The sequence below is a fragment of the Aphelocoma coerulescens genome, chromosome 4 (genome assembly GCF_041296385.1).
Source record: "Aphelocoma coerulescens isolate FSJ_1873_10779 chromosome 4, UR_Acoe_1.0, whole genome shotgun sequence".
NCBI classification, from domain to species: domain Eukaryota; kingdom Metazoa; phylum Chordata; class Aves; order Passeriformes; family Corvidae; genus Aphelocoma; species Aphelocoma coerulescens.
The window spans coordinates 18,801,751-18,822,280 of NC_091017.1; the positions used below are offsets into that span (position 1 = coordinate 18,801,751).

General features: G+C 43.8%; 1 protein-coding gene across 11 annotated transcripts in view; it reads right to left on the reverse strand.

Moving 5' to 3' along the window:
* ARHGAP24 (Rho GTPase activating protein 24) overlaps nt 1-20,530 on the reverse strand; it is a 247,525-nt gene that overhangs the window by 41,501 nt on the left and 185,494 nt on the right. The window lies entirely within an intron of this gene.

A 20,530-nucleotide genomic window follows, 5' to 3' on the forward strand; every position in this document is an offset into this window, starting at 1 on the left:
CTTAGAAAGACGCTCAGTATCAGTGGCACAGCTAGAACTGGTGAGTATCAGTCTGGGAGAGAGCCAGCTCTTGTAAGGTTTCCCACATTAAGTCTTCTTACAGGGACACAGACTCTTGATGCTTATCCAGGCTGAACTGCTGAGTCCCTCTGGAGTGTACCAAGACACTCATGGAGAGAGAGAGGGAAGCTGCCCTCAAGAGCAGAGTGTTTTTAGGTGGCACAGCCCCACTAGGGGCACAGCTGCTCTCCCAAGAGCTGAGCAGAATTCCCAGGTAAGCCTGACACAGCACTTGGAAGTTATTTCTTCAAGTATTTTATGGTACAGCCAGCAGCTGCCAGGCAAAGAGAAATTCCCCATCATACTGAAAGTGGAGTCTCTTCTCCCATGTGCCACAGAACCTCCTCCAATTCTGTGATCAATCTATCAGACACGTCGCAATAAGCCCCCAGTTCAAAACCACTTTCCCCTTGGAGTTTCGACTCCAAAAATGAAACATTTAGTTTGCTGCTGTTTTATGCACTCACACAGAGCTAAATTCCAATTCAAATTCTACCTTGTCCAAAGCCAAATACAACTGGCACACAGCAGCCTTAGAACTGTCTGTGGGAATGGCTGTAAATTGGGGGTCCTCTTGTTTCTACACAGGCATGGAGTGCACCAGTCTCATCAAACCCTTCTCTGAAGGGCTGCTTGGCCAGTGCTGGGGGATGCAGAAGTGCTTTCCTAGGCACCAGCATCTGCTTAGGTTTTCAAAATGAAAAATGAAGAAGAGCAAAGGAAAATACTTGACAGAGGATGCTTAGATGAGACCCAACCGTGTGTGGGCGTCCACATCGCAAATTTCACTTCCTTTCAAAGAATTCCTCTTCAAAACATCTCTGTGATCCTTTGCAGACATACTTCCCCCTGTCACCTTCCAAACCGTCAAGGAAGTAAACTGGATACAAAGTCACTTTGAATGTTCAAGTATTTAAGCAAATTCCCTAGAACTGTGTTCTCTGTGTTTCCTCTTGTGATTATTCTACCGTAAAAACACTTATTGATCACAAGCTGAACAGGAATACACTTTCCATCTCACATGCTATGTTTCGAAGTTAAATTCACAGGAGAACGTTTTATTCCATAATAAAATCTTACAAAAAAGAAAAACTCAAGTTAATTATGGCTAATTAAACAGGGAAAGAGACTAAAACTTGCTACAACTTAATTTCTGCAGCTCGACAGATGGTCACATCCAGTTAATCTCATCATGCTCCTTACATATTAAATACAATATCAGCCGATGCCCAGCATTGCAAATTACTCTGTGACTACACAGTGCTGAAGGGGAGAAACTTATGCTTGGCAGCCCAGTAGCTGGGGATTTTTTTGAGCAGAAAAGACTTTTTTGAAATGAATGGCATAGAAAGAGAACTGAATGACCAAAGGACACCCTGCTGAAAAAGACAAAAAGCCACATTTCTCCACCTGGAGCTGCTACAGTACCCACAGATGGAGAAAGAAGTGATGTGACTAAGGGAAGAAGTAACTCAAACCAGGTTAAAAATCCCCACCTGGGAAGCAGGGTCATACTACAAGAACCAGGCTGTAATGCGAGTTGTGCTGACTGTGGCCAGGCTGCTCGCCACAGCTGAGCCAAGCAAAACCTCACCTGGACACACCCACGTGGCACTTCAGGGACAACACTTCAGGGGAAGTCATTCCTGTATTCAGGCTACTCAGCCTCTGAGAAATGCTGCACTCACCTGTTGTAGGATGGAGCTCTTGCCCGAGTCTGCTGTGGCAAAGGAGTGCATTTTCTGCCATGATTTCTCTCTTTACAGTCTCTGGCTAGACTTGCTTCCCAGGCAGAATCTCTCCCAGAGAATTAGGTTTTAGCCCTTGGATAGAGACTGAGTGGGGAAGCGGCCCTTTCGACATTCAGATTCATCTGTTCTCCAACTGATATGCACAGAGTAAATAAACTTAATTTACATAAAAGAACATGATGATTTCTCCTCTAATGAAGGATTAACTATCAATGCCATGAAAGGCATCTGGCAGCAGTAATCCATGAGCCTTCCTTCTTAGGGGCCTGGACTACTTACAGAAATAACTTCTGTTCCAGCTGACAGGACACTGACAGATCAACAAATGGATTAACACAGTCCCAAAGGCTCACAGATCCAGCCCTGTGCCCCAGTGACCAGGTTGTCTTTTTCCCCACTATTCAGTTGCTGTAGTAATTGTGCTGTGGAGGCCTGAATCGCCACGTGAATTCTCCAATAATCAGGCACAGGATAGAAGAGCAAACCTGTTTTCCACTGTCACAGAGCTCTTTCCTACTGATTTACTCAGGAATCTTGGAGAAGTTGTGTCATTTTCCTGACCTTCAGATACTCTAAATGGGGACAAATGCTTCTGCCTCACTCTGCTTATTATTCTGGCATGAAACACTGTTTAAATGCTGATAAAATAATTATAAATGAGACAACATCCCATGGAAAAGAAAATGAAAATGGCAGCACGATCTGAGGGGACAGTATAAGTTAATTCAAAACGATAGTGGAAATATAATGATACAATCAGAGTGGTAAACAAATCTAGAGGTAATGAATCAATTTATTAAACTAAATGTCACTATGCATTCCTACCATGCAGGCACAACTCTCAGAAGAATGCCTCAAATAAATCTGAAGAACTCAAACATACCAAGATTGCAATTCCAAAAACTAATAGCAAAGTCTACCACTTAGGACTGTTAATAAGATTTCTGCAGTTTAATAGCTTTTCTCCCTAAAATAGATTTTGCTTAGCTATGTAACTAAGCTCACAGATCTCTGCTCTTGACCTTCTAGGGCAACTTCCATGACTGTACTAAAATACACGCCACACTCCTAGGTCTGGGAGACAGATTTGTTGCCACAGAGGCTGGGTCACTGAAAGGTTAATTCTTTCAGTAACTGCTTCTCAGCAGGACTCTGGTATCACATCCAACAGCTCTGCTCCAGTATGCAGTGATGAAATGAAGGCGTTTATCTACACATGAATGGGTGGGTAGGAATGGAACCCTGTTTGTGGGGTGAAATCCTGACACACCCATCCAGACATCAAAACTGGTGGCTTCTAAAGCAAAGATTCCCATAAATAAGGGAAAGTCTCCTACCGGATGATGCTCTTGAAGCCTAAGTCCTCATGAAAAAATTAAACTCTTAGCTAAAATGGGGAATGATATTTCCATGTTTAGAAGAGAGGCCTTGTTTCCATACAAGGTAGAGCCACTTTTTTTTTTTAATGTGATTAATTCTCCTGATCTCACAGATCTGAAGAAGCAACTCATAAAATGCAAGGCTATGATTACCTGTGGAGAGAGGACACAAAATACTGTGTTTGTGCTAAGATAGGAGTGACCTCTGGAAATGGGATAATGGTGATGCAAGTTTCAGCTCCAAGGAGGCTTTATTGGACAAGGACATACATCTGGAAAAGCCAAGGGAGGGGTGGGCGACAGCAGGATTCATACACTTTCTGTTTAGGCTTCAGATATCTCAAGCACCTGGGATTCTCCACCCACTCCAGGATGACTCTGGATCAACCCTCCAGGTATGTACATGTGAACAGCCAACCAACAATGAACTGGCTTTGTTCCATTTACCTCAGGTACCCTACAAACCCCACCATTTGCAATATTCCCTTCCTTTAACTTTGCTACTGTATTACTTTTCCCAGGCTGAAAGCAGCATGCTGAAATCTAACAACCAACTGCAGCTAATGTGGAATCGCTTCATTCACTCATCCTCCCATGACATGACAAAAACCCACATCTCACAGAAGGACCAAGAGATCCACACAGCCCATTCATGCTGCATCAGGAGAGAGAGGTACCACACTGAAACTGGAGAGGAGGATCTCCTTCCAGCAATCCCCTGTCAACAGCAGCACAGAAAACATCCCTTACAGCTCCATAAAGCACACCAGCTAAGGAAGAGATCTGCTCATCAGGTGACTGTGCCACCCTCACTGTAAAAGGTGATACAATGCTATCACCTACACACCAGCATGCTGCCACTGCACATCCCACTGTGCATGGGGGTGATGACATCCCATCACATTAGCCTCATGAAGCTCCACTTCATCAGCAAATTCAGTATATATACAAGCCTGCATGTAATAGTCCACCTTGCTGTCTGCTGGTGTGGGACAGCTGCAACACTGGCATGTCTGACCAACACGTCCATTTATTTGCTTTTGCTAAGCTTTAAAATAAGGCTTCAAGCCTATGGAAGCAGCTGCAGTAAAAAAAAAATTTGCCTCAGTAAAACCTCTGAACAAGAGTTTGTTTACAAAGCAAACTGAGTTTCTCTGGGACACTACCAAACAAAACTGAACCTTCCAGACAGCATGTCTGTTCTCAGAGATGGCAACAGAACCACTTGAGTTCCCATTAGTATTTAAGCATACAACTGGGAAAAACCCACAGCCAGGCACCAAACCTGCTGTGCCAGACGCTTTTAGGCTTTCCTCAGAGACTGCTGCAGGAAGAGCCAGCCTCGCACCTTCAGGAGATGGTAATTCTCAGCTGACTTCCATGCATGTGGCCTCTCCAAAGGCACTGAAAAAGAAGTCATGGCATGACATTTCTGCAGAGCACTTCAGAGCCATCCTAGAGCAGGCTGTGCTCAGCCAGCTCAGTTAATGTGTACTGCTATGTGCCAAGAGAGCCCTTTTACTGCTACCCACACTACTGCAGAGACCACAGACACGTCACCTGTGCTAGCCCAGCCATGGAATAGACTCTCTGGTCACTTGCCGGGGTCTCCAGCTGAACTTGGCTCTGTCCAGAAGATGGGCTGCTCCCACCACTTCCCATCACCATCACAGCACAGCTTACCACAACACCAGAACACCACAGGAAGCTCTGCATACCTTGCAAACCAGCTCACCTTGGCCTTTGCTCTTGTCCAATGCAGATGTGTAGTTCTCAGAGAGACCCTGGCTGTTTTATATGTGGGAACGGAGAAACACTGCTCAGAATGCACTCCTACTATGTGCTGCCTGCAGCTTAGGTCATAAGCAACCTTCCAGGCAGCTCCACAGCTTTTTGCTCTGATGTCCATAGAATTCACCTGTAGTGCCTTGCAAAACACATGCTTCTTTGCAGCTGGCCTCTCCGTTCCTCCCCTCCCTCCAAGGGACAAAGGAGGCTTATCATCAAAAGAAGACAGACACGGATATCAGCAGCCTACCAAATCTGCTTGAAGCCGTGCAAACAACAGCTCTGACCTTGGAGGCAGTCAAAACAAAATCACATCTTATCTCATTCCCAGCATGGGTATCTGATTAGTCGGAAGGACACTTAACATGGCGAGACCGAAGTACCTTCAGTGCACACAGGAAAATCTTGCCTGCACACAGAAAAACAATCCAGCAGTAAATTCACAAGAGTAAATTTGCGAGAGTTAATTCGTGAAAGGTGGTGGCTGCGTCCTCAAATCAGCTGCCTGCTTGCTATCCTATCATTAGGGTCACTTGGCATTCCAGCCTTAGAATTCAGTGTCATTATTATTTTTATAGGTACTGTTAGCCCTGAAAACATACTTATTCTTTGGACAATTATAAGGAAGGATGGAATGGCTGAAGCTATTTCTCAGGGGTGAAAGGTGGTTTCTGGTGAGTGCATGGAGGGCAGGAATCACGGTGGAAGGAAAAGTGGGTGGGAACTGATTCCAGCACCGGGCTAGCAATATGCAATTCCATCAGAGAAGAGTTATGCTTGCAGACTACACTTGGGATAAACTGCTAATCCTACCCCAATATACAGGGCTAGAAGGAAACTGGCAGGTTGGTGTCATTTGCATCGCAAACTACAGTGGTCAAACATTCTCTGCAGTAAGAGGTGAGGTGAAGCAGTTCAACTGAGTGAAATGAACTTCATTTTGGAGTTAAGGTGTACACCTGGGAATTTAAATGTAGCTGTCATCTAAAAACATCTTTGCTGGGTATTTTGTTGGTGTGTGTGCATTTGGGTTTTTTTAAAGGAATGAAATGCTATCCATAGAAGTTACCCCAATGCATATAGTATCCGGTATAAGCCAAAACCCTTATTGTAACAAGGAGCAAGTTGAGGGAGACTGTGGGATTTGCAGGAGCCAACCACTTAAAAAAAGCAAATCCTCTCTGAGGACAAACCACACTGAAATAGTTCCCAGGCTGCATGCACAGCAGGGAAGAAGAACACTCAAGTTCTGAAAGAAAACCTTCCATTTTCTCACCTGGGCAAGGGTAGAGAGACTTTATTTAAAAAACAAGCAAACATGTTTTCTATACCCAAACCCACTTCCTCCATCTTTAGTCCCTGAAATGTTAATTTAAACATAAGGAGCTCCTGATCCTGACCATGGACTCCATAAAGCAAAAAATGTTCAGGAAGCTGTTTTTGGAAGAGATACTGGAGGAATAGGCAGGTGTCACAGACAGGTTTTGGGAACCAGTAATAATGTTTTTATTTGTGGAGGCCAGGACCTGAAAGCTTCATTGAATTAGAAACTTTTGAAAGACTCATCAAAACACAGAAAATAACCTCAATAAAATTTCAGATGATTATGTGATGAGTAAGTATACTGCCATCCTGTACACCTGGTGATGACATTTGGGTACATTTACCCAAGACATACGTTGTCCTTTCCATACCCTGCACGTACACACAGCTGTAGGCAGTACAGTTTTCCCCATGGCACTACCAGAAGTTTGATGCACTGGAAAAAAAAGGCTGCTATATAGGTGTGCAGTACAGTCTTTACTGCACACAATTTCAATACTTCTATTATGTGATCTGCAAATGGTCCAAGATAATCAGAGATATTTATAATGAAAAGGTCTGTGAATATTTCATTGTTTGTGATGACTTAGAAAATAAGGAGCTACTTCAACTGCTGGTCAAACTAAGCTCCATGAGTGGTCTGTGAGATTACAGAGAGCAAGACAAGCACAATTTGCCCCTATCAAGTAAGCACAGACTTTTCACCGGCCTACCACAAGAACAGAAATTTACTGACACACCAGTTTTCAAGACACATATGATGGTTATTGATATAAAACAGCTGCCTTCTGAATGAATTGCATATTGCATGTGGTCATGGAGCTATTCTCAGCCTAAATCCTCTGCTGAAAATACTGTAAACACACCATACACAAGCAGTCTGTGCTTGAAATTCGAAGTGAACAATCACTTGATTCATAAAAATAGAAAGAAAACAGGAAATAGAACAGAAACAACAGAAATCCCAAGTAAACCCAAAACATAACTCCTCCATCAGAGAAACTAATGCAATTACAGACTCATAAAAATAATGGCAGACCGCACAAAGAACCGACTCAGCAGTTCTCCATGTCTCCCTGAGTGGGCAGCAGTGGAGGCATTTCAAACTCAGTTGCTTAGTGGGAACCTCCATTCCATTCCTGGCTTCAGGATCCAGTTTCAACAGGAAAGCTGAGCTACGGAATCAACACACCTCCTGACTCTCCCCCGGCTGGTGGGGTGCACCAGCCACACAACAGGAGGGAGCCACACTTATCAGGAGCAGCATTAACTTCTTCCTGAGAACAAAAGCCTCAGGTATGTGCCACAGGAAGATAAGCATCTGGCTCCCTATACACCGGGAATAAATGGCATTTAGACCCCAGTGCTTCCTGAAGGACAGACTTGAGGGCTCCAGCAGGCTGTACCTGCCCAGCAGCAGTGGACTGAGACTTATTTCTGTGCCCTTAATCAGACCTAGGTCCTTGCACTCCCCTTGAAAGCACAGCCAGGACTAAAACACAGCAGTGGGGGAGCACAGGAGGCACTTGAGGTTTCCAAAATCACCAATCAGGTGTGTGAGGCCTGGTAGCACCATCCACAGCCTCAAAGGCAGAGGAAGGGGAGGTCCCAAATGGTGCTTATGAAGTTTGTGAACAGAAAACTGCGCACAGAGAACCTGTCTGGGTTGACAACCACTGAGCTGCGTGAAGTAACATGTGCTGGGGACATTTCAAGTTTAAAAAAATGAAGAGACAAACATACATCCAAATCTATCCATACCCCCAGGAACCAGAGACTGCAGTGATGCTACACTGCAGTGTGGGGAATTGGGGATGGAAATCCCAAAGTATTACACAGGAACAACAGCGATAACCAGAGGGGCAGACCTCACCATGACCAGAGGGGCAGTGGCTGCAGTGACCCTGTGACCCAGTCCCCACACCATCTTCTGCTCACAGAGGCTGCCCAGGGTGCTCTTCTTTGATTTCAGACTTGCCAAGAATTTCTCCCAGCTGCTCAAAGAGATGCTGGGAATTAATCTGCTCCTGAACAAATAAATTCCCTCTCTAAGTGCTAGACTGCAGGAGTCAGATGCAAGACTCACAGTTTTCAGGACATCCATTAACAGCAGCAAGCATAAATTCATTACATGTGTTACCAACTCTGGGTAGGTGACACTATTCTCCCTCCTGTAAATCAGTCTATAGCAAATTAAATCCCTAATTTCACTACAGGGATTTGTATTAGCTTCCACCAGCCTTGCCTTTAAGCTGCTTATTTCACCTCAGACATCACTGTTTCATTGATTAGAACATATAAATAGAAAGGTGTTTCTGCATCAAGACTTTTTCTGTATTGCATAGGATGACAGATATATTATGGTACTAAACAAGAAGTAACCAGGTAACCCCAACAGGAAGTGCTAGTTTGGAGTATTTCCACTGAGAACAGTAGGGTTAAACTCATCCAAACTTATTCACAGCAGGCTTTTGCAAGCTGATTTTTAACTTAGGAGAAAAATATAAATCTCACTCCTGTTTATTTCTCAAACTACTACTGATATCAGTGGTGATCATGTCATGGAAGAATGCATAACTGACTATACTAGAACAAAAAACATGACTCGAAAAATTTTTCATTTTAAATTTTATGGAAACCACTGTAGTTATCCTCATTTTCTCTTCATAAAAGATGAACAGATTTTTGGTTTTTAATCACCTGTACAAACGAATTTAACTACCTGACTGTGAGAATGAATCCAGCAGTCAGAGGCAGCACCGCAGCCAGCTCTTGCAGTTCCACTCCATGTGCACACCGTGTCGGGACCTGCTCCAGAAAACCCTCCTGCCTCAGAAGCACCTATCATTGAGCTTATTTCAGTGCATGGATCCTGGAAAACCAGGGCTGGAAACCAGGCAACCGATCCATCCCTCAGCTTTGCACCACACAAACTCTACCTTGTGATGCCCCCACTGTCTCCTGCTGCCCTGACAAGCCTGGTTATGCGGGCAGGACGGCCCTTGCCAACAGCCAGGCTGTGCTCTGCTGTCCATGTGCCATTTCTGTGCAGGGAATTCAGGATACTCAGTCTTATATTTGATGCCCTGTGCCTCTAAAGCTCACATCATCCATGGTGGGGTTTCTTCCACTTCTTAAATATTAATTACAATATTTTCTTAAATAACCAGTTGAGTGTCTATCCCTGAAAAGTATTCCAACATTTCTTAATTTAAACTGAAATTTGTAATCCTTTAAAAAGGACCTTCCAGGAAACTCCGTTGCCCAGGGTTAGGCATTTTCATTACACTTCTCTCTGGACTAATCCCAGCTAACCAAGCCACATTCATTACCCACAGACAACTACTTAATCCACTATTTTCATAACAGGGGCCAGATCCCACACAATGTTGTCATACCACTTATTCTCTCCTATGAGAGGAAGAATGATGATGAGGCATCAATACTGACCCTAATTGTCAGAGCTACAGAATGCCAGTTTGCAATAAAACTTCCTTCCCAGTTTGGGTTTTGCTTTGGATCTAGATCTCATTATAATATATGGAGCCATTATGTCCAATTATGCCATGCTAAATATCCTGCTATGGGATACTTAGGGCGAAACACCTCTCTAATGATAGAAATTACATTTCTATTAGATTTGCTGCACACCATGTCTCTACTGAAAATCTGAAACTGAATGTTGCTCAATGCTACAACCTCTATTCTAAATGAAAAATCTGATTTAAATATTAATTTATTTAAAAGTCACTTTCTGCTTACTTTGCCTTAAGGAACACTGCAGTAATGGAGAGGCTCCGCAGAACTCCTGAAGGTCTTACAAAAATAAGATATGATAATTCAGCAGTCCCTGTAGAAATCGGAAGTATTTTCAATAACATTATTACTGAACACTAATAAAGGAATCCCTAGCTTGCAGTAGAAGTATGGTGGTACTGCTGACAATATTTCATCAAAAATTCCTAGAGGGCAGCAGGGATCCAGCTATGGAGAAGACAGCACTAACATCCAAAGCTCTGAAGGGAAGAAAGCAGATTTTTGGCTATCATTTATTAAAAAGAAGCTTGCCTCTTCTGCTCACTCAGAACTCATTCTTTCAGATATAGTTCCAGTCCTTCAGTTCATGTAAAGCACATGTTAAAACACACCAGGATGGCATTTCAAGCTGGAGTACAGTCATCTGACAGGCTTTACATCATTAGACACTTGCCTCAGTTTTGATTCATGCAATTGTCACACTAAGTTCTGGTAGAAAGAGCACAATGAAAAAGGCTTTAAACCATGCTGTTATGGTTCCCTACATATTGATGTGACAGGTATGTTATTATTGCACAGTAACTGCAGCATCTATTGAGAATGATACTTACAACTCAACACGCTGTCTGTAATTCAACTTGGTAACATATAACCTTGAGCATACAGTGGTATAATTGCTAAAGAAAAATGAGATGGAATTTACTTTACTCCGACATATTTGAAAAAAATGCACAGTTGGTAAATTGTGAGATCAAGAGAGCAGAGATTGAGAGCCTGGGGCTGGAAATGTAATGATGTACCTCATCTCACAGCTCCCAGCTCAAACTTGCAAGTGGTCTGTGCAAACTAAGCTGGAGTGGACAGACTACAGAGGCATGAAGTGACTCCTCTGGCTCCAGGTCACCCAATGGCCACAGTGGCAAAGCAGTTTATCTGCTGTTGACCAGCGCAGGACAGTGCATATAGGCCATGTGCACCAACTCTTCTTCTGGCACTGTTCACAGAGCCTGTATGCCATGGATTTTACCGGCAAAGCTAAAATTAATGGTAAGAGGGAGGAAGGAGAAGAGTGTTTCTGTTTTCAAGATACTGAAGACAAACGTTAACCAGCAGCTGCAATTTCTGCCAGGTACTTGAAAGCATTTGGATAAATATGTGCAGCCATAAAGATTGCAGATGGGTCTCCAAAACCTACTGACTACAGCACAGAAACCAGGGGAAGAAAGCAACTGGCCTAGAAATATGTGCATGTGCAGGGTGACATTTGGTCTTGTTCATGACAACGAGGGCTAATAGAGACAGTGCTCATGGTGCTCAGCCCAAAGCTGGCACACAAAGGAAGGAGCACTCCATCCCGTTAGCTACAGACAACGTCTCAAATTTGATGAGGATTCTAGTCAGAATGTAACCCTGCACAACACCCAGCCCTTGGACTCCAAATACAATGAAGAACCACTGGGATTTACGGTTCTGAATTTGTATTACGTGCAAGAGTCTGACAGAACTCTTATTTCCCCTCTTCTGTGTTCATTTGGCCTCTCATTACAGATTCATAAAAGTGCCTCAGTAAAATGAGGCTATTACAATCCCAAGCAATTTTGATTTGTTTAAGACAACACGAATGAAAAATGAGAATGTAAAATATTTATACAAACAAATGACATTTTACCATTTTCCATGCTAAAGTAGCAAGAGGAGAATGAAAACAGAGTTGACACTGAAATTCCTTCTCCCAGTAGGCAGAAATTAGAGATCAATCATACATGACATGGAGCTAAAAACCAGAAAAAGTCAGTCAGGAATTTAACCATGCCGTGGCTTGCATTTGCAGCTCCAGCCTCATTTTTTCAGAGTACCTCTTCTCCTATATGTGCAGCAGAAAAACGTGCAAGCCAGTCTCTGTCTTGGCTTCCTCACCCCCATTTCTGCTTCCATCTAAGTTCAGCTTACAGAAGGCAATTCTGAACATGACATGCCTACGTACTGCTGATGTGACGGGTGTGGAGATGCTTGGCTAAGGACCATTGGCCCCAAAGGCTTGATTCCACTTATGCACATGGTTTATTTAGCACAAGGCCCAACTATGTTGGCTCTTACACTGATTGTTTTGTCCTGCATTTAACCCTTATGGTGCACAATACCTAGATTGTATTAGGAAGCCATTCTTAAGGCACCTAGCTGCTACGGCAACAGCTTTTGTAGGAAGCAGATGTTCTCATCTCTCCATAAATCCAGCAGCTCTAATGGCACCTTGTGTTCTTGGTGATACCCCAAGGAAATACTGCAGGGACAACAAGTGAAGGAGGCAGCCTGCTGCCTGCCATCAGCACTGCTGTTCCACTGGAGTCATCCTTTCTAAACGGAGACCCCAAAAACAAATTAAATAGCCAAGGCTGCCTCACACAGGGATTACTTCTAAAGAGCTGCTGAACAACAGCAGCTCTACTCTATTCTCAGCACCTGCAAAAGGCATTAGCAACCACCACAACTAGCACAGTGAAAAGGCACGGAGAGGTGCTGAACAACTGGTTGCTGCAGACATGGATTATTAACATACACAGACCTTCCAGGTTGCTGAGCACCCCTGGCATATTTTGATAAGAGAGCAGAAAGGCAACCACTTCTTTTCATGATTCCTCGCAGGGGAGCCAGCCTCATGCTGGCACAGCCATAGCAACCCAGACAACAACAGAGCATCAAGGCAGATGAAATCAGAAAGACAGAAATGCAGAAACTACCCGAGTGAAGCGTTTTCGTTAGTGACTGCCCTGCACCAGAAGGCAGCACCTGAGCCCCTTCCCCTAGAAATGCTTTGGTAGAGCTGAGATGTGAATCAGGACTTTGTGCCTTGAGTCCATGCTACTTTTCACATAACATCTGCTGTAATCCAAATGTTGTGATCACACAGGGAGAAGAATATGAGACTTAACTCTCGGCTCTCAGGGTGACAACAACTACCTCTGCATAGCTCTGGCACACGGCTAATTTTTGTAATGTACATGTGGAGCTTCCTTTACAAGAGGCCTTTGTAACTGGAATGACAACAAAAGCCCATTATGAGAAGGTGAAGACTCTAGCTGCCAGCAGATGCCAAGTTGCTAATGACCCCACAAAGATGAAATCAGAGCCAGGGCTTAACCAGCTAATAGCCTCAGCGGATGCCATTGGCCCTGGCTCTCTTGGAGCAACAGGAGGGGATGCACCAGAAGCGGCCACAGCTCTGCCAGAACGGCAGAAGCCTTTGCATGGCAACAACATTGTCCAGCCAGCCTTACACCCACCCAGGTAGCTGTTCATCCCCTCTGGGGCTGCAAAGATTAAAAGAACACATCAGATTTCTGTTGTCCTTGAAACACTGATGCTTCATTTTCATTAAACTATCAACTGCTGCTTCAGAAGAAGAGTCAGGAAACAAACCTCTGCTTACCCAAGAAAAATACAAAAGAAAACAAATGGCTCCATCCCAAGCAAAGCCCTCTGCTCTATTGATTACATTTAGCAGCACAAACATGCCTTTTCCCTCAGCCTCTCTCCAGCCTGGTATCAACAGCTTGCCCCAGGATCTGTGAATTAACCCTACACAGGAAGATGAGACCTGTGACGCACGAGAGTATTGTGTTTTTATTTTTTGAAATGCATTGGCAGTCCAGCTAACAAAAAGCAACAGGTTCCCTGAATGAGGCTGTGAGGTAGAAGGGCAAACACAGTCATTGAGACTCCTCTAACACCCTGCCTAGCAAAGCAATGTAAGGGGAGACTTGAGGAGAGTCCCTCAGGCTCTGTGTCCCCCCCAAACACACATTTGCATGGTAAGCAGACAAAGGGAGAAGGAAAACATGGTTCAGGCAGCTACAGAAATCAGATCTGCTTCTAACTGAACCTGCTCTTAATTGGGGAAGAGGTTGAGAATGCGAAGTCAGTATTTCCTTAACTCACCCCACACCCAGGGAGGGGACTCAGTCTCCTCTGTGTCACTGGGCCCTCTGAGGGACCTCGGCCCTTGCTGCTGTTGTTCATGAAAATCTCAACAAATACCTTCGATCCCCACATAAATCTTTTTTTTTTTTGTATCCATCACAGGCTGTGGCCCAAAGACAACACACATTTTCATATCATCAGGTTTTTTCTGTCATGTGTATAACTCACTTAAGAAAGGAAAAGACACACATGTTACACACATTACACATTTTTCAGCAGTTTACTGTAGACTGGGAAAGCAGTTATTTTCTTTAGCTGCTGCTGTTATAAATCAAAATGTGCAGATAGGAAAATATTAAGGTATTTATAGCTATGTGAATAAGTGAGTTTGTGGAGTGCTGGCCAAAGAAAGCCAAACAGTCCTTTCACTGACAGAAAATGACAAGCTTTTTGGCTTCCTTGGTAAAACAAAACTGCAAATGCTCATTTCAGAGCAGTAAAAATACACCATAATGCAATATTTAAAGTATTTTGTTCATTTAATGCCATATTTTAACAGCAATCTTGATAATGTTGGAAGCAGTCTGAGGTTCTTTCAAAAGGAAAAACACCTAACCCATTATTTGTTGAAAACATCATACAAAAATCTACTCATATTTTTTTTACCTGACCCATTTGGCAAATTCAAAAGCACTTCATGTATGGCTTTAGTTAATCAAGAATATCAAGCAAGTCTTCCAGCCCTCTTTTAGTAGAGCACCAAAGTGGTGGGTAACACAAAATATTTTATCTGGTCTTGTGTGATCAGGCCAATGCCCAAACCTCCCCATGGCTGCAGGCAGCACCCACAGCCTGAGTGCAGCTCCTCACCACCTGTTCCATTCCTCACTTCCTCTTTGCTCTCCTCCACCTTCACCTGTTTTACTGACTAGAGTAAAACGAGTGTAAACACTTAAAACTTTCATTATCACACTGATACCTTGTCCACGGGCACACTGATCACTACCAAGTTGTTTTGATACCATGCCAACACATTACCTGGGACCTAGTTGCCAACTCTGGCATTTTGTTTATTTTATAAGCAAGATGACATTTTGTAATTCTAGAAACAAACCATTAAGATGGGCAATTAAATACATGATATGGGGAATTAAATCTAAGGCACAAAGAGCAGCAGCAATTTCTTTGGTCTGTCGCTGTACAGAACCAGACAGATGTGTTTATGTTGTTTGGTTTAGCAGAAGGATCCCAGCAGCGGGAAAGGGAATAGAACCTGACTCCCAGCTGGGCCAGTCTGGGCTGAAGCCCATGAAACGCTGCCCAGTCTCTTGACCTGGGTCAAGCAACTACCTGCCAGCATGAAAGCTGATCTGACTCCTCAATGTTTGCAAATGATCTTTCTGTTCATAATGCAAACAAATGTTTCTGCTGTCCCAGCTTTGAATTCAATGTATACTCAATAGCCAAGCTAAAAACAAAGCCATGATCACTGAGGTGGAAATAATCACAAATACTGTTTAATATCCCAAACCGGTGCCTTTTGCTAAGCTGAGCTCCAAGGGCCAGCACTACCATGATGTTTGTTTGGGGGGCATTTCTTTGGAGGTCACCTGCAGCTACAGGAGCCAAAACTGCAGCACCAGGGCCCTCGATTCTGGCATTCAGATCTGACCCCCAGAGCTCATGCAGGCGACCTACAGCATGGCCCCTTTCCCTCTGCCCTGCCCCATTATCTGCACTTGCCTGCCCAAGGCATCTTTGGGCAGTTAACACCTTCCACTGGTCTCATTTCTCCTCTCCCTCTCTCCCACCCATTCTCCCATAGGAACACAGTCCTGTTTTCCTCAGGAATGTTTCCGTCACTCTCCACTACAGGAAGACTGCATCGTAGCCCACAGACGGTGTTTACCATATTGCAAAATGTTTATTTTCAACTAATTTATATTTTGTTATTCTTGCAGTCAGCCATCTCTTGCATTTTTCCAAAGTTCTTCAGTTGGGAATGGAAAGCTAGATCCCAAGACTCTAAAACAAGCTTCCACCAGGAAAGGCATTCTGTGAATTGCTCTTTTAACAAACAGGGAAAGGATTTAAAAGCCAAAGAGAAACACAACAGTGATGACAGCTCTGACAGAAACCTGCCTGATAATTCTGCCTGTATTTCAACATCCCCTCAGCCACAACACGTAATATAAGCATTCGGTTCTGAGCAGACTCAGTCAGTATTAATTAAAGGCACAGGCATTTTAACATAGCCAACAGGCTGCTTTCTCCATCTTTGTGATAAAGGCATCACTTTCTTGCTCCTGCTCTTCCAAAATAATCTCCATCCGTGGGTAAATTTACATCTCAAGGGAGAGTGCAGAAGGTCTCCAAGAACCTCATTAAAGTTCTCCTCTCACTGGGGCAATACAGATGTTTTTATTTGCCAAAAAACAAATGGAGTCTCAAGCCAGGGGCAAACGTCTGCCCCAGGAAAGAGAGAGGCAAGAGCCTGAACTGGTGGGCAGATTCCGCTGTCTGCAATTTGCTTTTGCAAAAGGTTAATCCCTAACGTGTTTCAAGGGGGCAAACACCAACCTGCTGTACATGCGGCTGCACACAATGGAAAGATTTTTATGGCCAAGGACAGAAAGGTCAGGGACAGTCATCACGTTCACATTTCTCCTGGAAAGCCATGCTGAACAGCAAGCTCCTGAATATGAGCCTCTGTTCACAGCGAAACAAGCACACACTAAGGAATGTAAAGCTGCAGGTGCTAGAAAAGTACAACGTGCAGATGCTGTAAGGGACCTCGTTTGTCCCAGGCATCCCATATGTGCCCTGTATTGTGCTATCAAGCTATGAAAAAAATGAGCCATTAGCAACTGGATTTGGTAGACATGTGGTTTATAGAACACTAAGGCTTGAAAGGCCTGACAAATACAAAGAAAAACACATTTTTGTGAATGCTAGAGCAAAGCAGGACATTTGTCACCTCCAATACCACAAACATTGAAGTTGAGCCTCAGAACAGTTAAGAGTATTTTTAGATCCCACCCTTCAGATAGCCTAAGATATGATTATCATAGGGAAATTCCTCTAGCTCCCAGTAGAACTGGCGAGCTCAATCTTGCAACTGAACTACACCACACTATCCAACAAAGAGCAGAACAGCAAGACAGGCATTCCTGTCATCAGTGCTCGTACAACTTTTACACACCTTGAGATCCTGCTTTCTCCAGAGGGACTGGCCTCAGCTGATCCAAATCCCATTTTAGAGGTCCCACTGGGTAACCTCAGTGCAGATGCGGCAGGACTGCTAAGGACAGGGCAGGTGTGAGATGCCACTGCCCTCTCTGCACGCATTTTACAGCCAAGGCCCTGAAAATGAGACAACTCAAGAATGAGATGCCAAAGGAGTTACCAAGGACAAGTCCCCTCGCAGACTGCTGTGCTGGGGGAGCTGACCCATGAACAGAACTGCCTTCCTCAGCATCTGGGCTAGAAGCAAAGTCCTTTATGAGCGCAGTTGGCTGAACAAACTGGAGGAGTCAGTTCCTTCCAACTCAGCAGTAGCAATGAGGATGGAAAAAAAGCTTACATGCAGTGTAATACCCAAGCCAGCAGAAGGAAGACTGTAAATTGGGATGGAAAAAAATAGAGAATATAATTATCGGAGCAAGGAGTATTTTCCATCCAGATCTAACAAGCTACCACCAAACACTGAATGAGTACTACAGCTCTAATTCCACCCGGCAAGAGATTTGTAAATTCCGCTGAAATTATACAAAATACCATCCCTGCAAATTACTCTGCCACTTCCACCTCTTCCCAAGCCTCTGGAGCTCTGCTTTTGGGCAACTGTCCTGACCTCTGGTACAGCCAGGTACAGAGCTGATACAGATGCAGCCATTCCTTCCAGGTTATTCTTCCATGCTTCCTCTCTAACAGCCCCCATCTCACCAACCACTCTACTCAGATAAAAAGGTTGATAGCTGAACTATAGCATGGGAAAGAAAAGGTGCCACAAATAAACCTTCGGGTCATCTGAAAATTGTCTCTGAGAGACAATCAAAATAAATCCCAATTTCTTTCTTGAGTTATATTACCAGCTTTTTCCTCAGAGCTATGTATCAGAATGCCCTGGAACACTACCATATTTCAGTATGTTATTTCCTGTCTATTTACAAGAACAACAGTTTACACTCTAATTCTTTTTCACTTCATCCATTTCTAAATCTGAGCATACCTACTTCTACTGCATTACAATCTGTCTCATAGCAGGCTTATGTTCAAAAAAGCAGTGATTTTTGTGAAGTCTCTGACAAAAGAAGCTGGTATTTTGTATGAGGTATGAGAGTTACATTAATTTTCCTGTTTGCTGACAACTTTCCAAACTACCACGATTCTATGCCACTGTGATCTGTAACAGCTAGAGCCTACAGAACAAATTTAACACATTCTTGATTTGTTCTAATTCTGATCTTATTTTGGGAAGTCGAGTTGCTTTTTCCTTAACCTTATGATTCATTTTTGATGGGAAAAAAACCCCAAAACACACCCATAAATAATCCAGCCGTGTTGTAGAACTTACTGAAACAATTCTCTCCAAGGAAGAAAAATAATTTCTACTTCTGCTATCTAAAAAATTGAAACTCCAGAACAAGGCTTCTCTTCTGTCAGGAGCACTGGGAATTAATTCATAGCACACAACAACATATACACAGGCTTTTCCAGTACAGACAGATTGCAAATTTCTCATCAGGAAGCATTGCTCTGCCCTTCAGCTGGAGGTGCATTATAGCCACAGGTCCCACATGCTCATTCCGAGGAACTGACCAAAGTTGAAATTTCCACATTACAGGTAGGTTTCAGCAGATCCAAGCTTTTGGAAACAGATTCCAGTATATGCTGCAGGGATGCAAACATCTTTGTAAGACAGATCACAGTGCTGGCAAACCCATTCAACCAGAAATACAACAATCTTCATCTAGTGATATTTATGCTGGGAGAACTTGTAACTTCCAGTATAACTTTTGAAAAAGGGACTTCTCCACCTCACTATGAACACAATGTCCCTTTAACTGCTGCTGCTGCTGCTTTTACTTGCCCAGTGTAAAACCAAAGAGCACACGGAGTACCTCTGCTCCTTACTGCTGCTGCTCCTTTCCACTCCCAACCTCTTTTCCAGTTTTCCAGGATAGCGTGGATACGCTGGTTTGGCCCGGCTCAGCCCCACCTTCAGCTACCACCAGACCATATCCGTGCAGCTCTCCAGCACGGGTCCAATGTATGTTTTATTCCCATCAGGGCAGCTCAGACTGCTGCCTAAACAGCCTCGGACAAAGATTACGCTGCCACAGCGGTTTCTGCGCGGAAGAGCCATTTCTTTTTAATGCCTCTCATGTCTGCAGCAGCGTGAAGCTGCTCCACACAGCCCCGTGCCCTGGAAGTGGGCAGGGGGAACAGGATGGGGCTGCCTCCCAGGCAGCTGGCTGCCAGCCACAGGAGAGCAGCCTTTCCTTTGGGGCTGCTGTCTGAGGCTTTTTTAAATCCCACTTTAGGAAAGGCAGCTTTGATTTGTCAGATGTAGAAGTGGCCTGCAAGAGCCACTATGGCAAACTGCTGAATTCCACAGGGTTATACAGGTTTAGATATACTTACTTCTTTTATGGTATATGAGTACACAACCACCATCTTCTCCAGATATTAAGTGCCAAGCAATGAATCTAAGGGATTCTTTCACTTTAGTCAGGGAATTCAGATGACAGTGTGGTTTCAGCTGCACTAGGAGACTATTTTGAGTGCTCTGAATGTATACAATATAATTCTGCACTCAGAAGTAGCCAAAATACTGATCCAATACTTCAATGAGCTGGTAAGTGCAGAAGTAGATGAAATAGCTAGAAAACCCAAAGGGGCATGGAACAAAAGGGATGGACAGCACGGCAGTGATTTTGTTATCGTAACACTGAGGTCAGTCCTACAGATTACAGAAAAAGAACATGCCTGTCATCTGGTCTTGCAATGCTTGGATCTCAGTGCTGAAAATGCTCAGGTACCCACCACCAACAGGGTGTTATTCAGTAAATTACATTTTCTAGACTAAAGTTACATTTTTATCCTCAAGCCTGTCAGTTCTCCCTGAACTGGAAGCTAACAAAGCACCAAAGAAAATTTTAAACAGTGGCATCTCAGCATTTCCTCTTCCACATCCACGAATTAATCAGCTATGCAGTCCTGCATCTTGCCTGCTTAAGGCCAAGAAGCTCTTCCTGATCCAGACTTTCTCTGGTGTTAAATGATTGTTTTAGTTACATTAGTTACAGAAAAAGGAAAAAATGAATGATTCTTATCCTTATGTAGGTACTCCACCACTGAGAATACTACCATGAACTCTGAAGACAGGCCATCAGAAATAAAGGCCAGGTCCACTCTGTCCTGACCCTGGTTCCCAGCTGTTTAAGAGAACACACTTTCACTAGTTCATAATAAGGTGCAAGAGAAATGCTGGTTCCATCTGCAACACCGCAGACACAACCCAGGCAGACAACATGAAAAAGGGATAAGCAG